The sequence below is a fragment of the Fundulus heteroclitus genome, unplaced genomic scaffold (genome assembly GCF_011125445.2).
Source record: "Fundulus heteroclitus isolate FHET01 unplaced genomic scaffold, MU-UCD_Fhet_4.1 scaffold_63, whole genome shotgun sequence".
Taxonomy (NCBI): domain Eukaryota; kingdom Metazoa; phylum Chordata; class Actinopteri; order Cyprinodontiformes; family Fundulidae; genus Fundulus; species Fundulus heteroclitus.
In genome coordinates, this window is record NW_023397066.1 from 71,641 (window position 1) to 73,181 (window position 1,541).

Consider the following 1,541-nt stretch of genomic DNA (forward strand, 5'->3'; position numbering starts at 1 on the left):
TGTCAGTTTGGTCCAAATACTGTACTGAGAAGTGCCTCAAATAGGGGTGCCAATACTTAATGTCACCAAACGTGACCAAAGTTCATTGGTCAGATTGGCCTCCTTTAGCAACTCAGCCTCACCACATCTGGGCCCAGAACTCAACATTTGACCAAAATGGTGTGTAGTGCCATTTCCCACAGGTGGGTGGTGCTGTATTGGCCAAGTGGGTCGTGTCTAGGCATCATGCCAGGTCCTGTTAGAAGCAAAGACCCAATAGGAAAGCATGTAAAATCCAAAATGGGACAGTAAACTGACACATGGCTGAAAGTCACATGAAAATTTTAAAATGTTAAGAGGAAGTGACTGTGCGAATTTCAGATTTCTACATTAATCACAGCCGCTGCAGCTGGCGTCGAAAGTTGCCATTCTATCTCAATGGAACGTCTCCCACTGGCCCTCAGAGTTCCGTCGTCATGGAAACTCACTGACACAGCTGCAGCGGGCCAGTCTAAAAAAGTGCAGACACTTGGTGTCCAAGTCTGCCTATTGGATTATAATGGAGAACTTTGCCTCGAACAACGCACGATTTCTCCGGAACCGTAAATGGTAGAGACGTAATTTTTTCTGTGTTTATTTCATAAAGGATAGGGGAAGAAGACTTGCTATCGGTTTTTGCTGGAAAAAGTTTAATAAAGGCGTAATAAATTATGATCTAAAGGACATTTTTATGAAATTTCAGAAATCCTCTGAAAATGATTCCGAACAAATCGCTCTGGCTAAAAAAGTATAAGAGATATCAAAATAATTCTTTCACTGTGAGTATCAGCAGGCTTTTGATGACCATGTAGCTCATTTTCATATTTTTACAAAAATCGGTGTAGGCACAGCGACGATGTAAAAAAGTGGATGATGTGGGAAAATGCAGCTCCAAAGCGTTTTTAGGATTTTGCACATTCGCTACTCCCGAACAAATTGTTCCTGCGGAAAAACCGTAACAGTTATCCACAAAATTCATTTTTCTTGAGTGCCAGAAGGGTTGGGACATTCATGTGTGAAAGTCTCATGTCTGTACATAAAACGGTTTAGGAGTAGCGACGATGCGAAAACATGTGATGTTTTGGATTTTTAGACGTCATTTTTCAAAACCGCTCCATAGGAAATGAATGGGGGAGGTTTCGGGTTTGTGTCGCTCTGAGGTGATTTGCGAAAAATCTATAAATGCCACACCAATGAGGGTTACATTTCCCGAATCCTGACAAAAATACCTACGTTTTGATGTATAATTTGTCTACGTAGAGTGAAAATTGAGCGAGAAATGTCAAGTTGTTCGGAGTTTTGAAATCTTTAAAAAAGCTAGAGTGGCCCACTCTAGCGGTTGGAGAATTCCGTCATTGACTTTCATTGTAAACGATGATTTCGCTGATTTTTGGACATGAGCTTTGAGGAGTAACTGTGAGGAGATAATAAAAGATATCCACATGCCGTTTTCACTTCTGAGTGGGTCACAGATATATCTACAAACTGGAAGTTAAACGGTGTTCGTAGGTGAAAGCGTGACG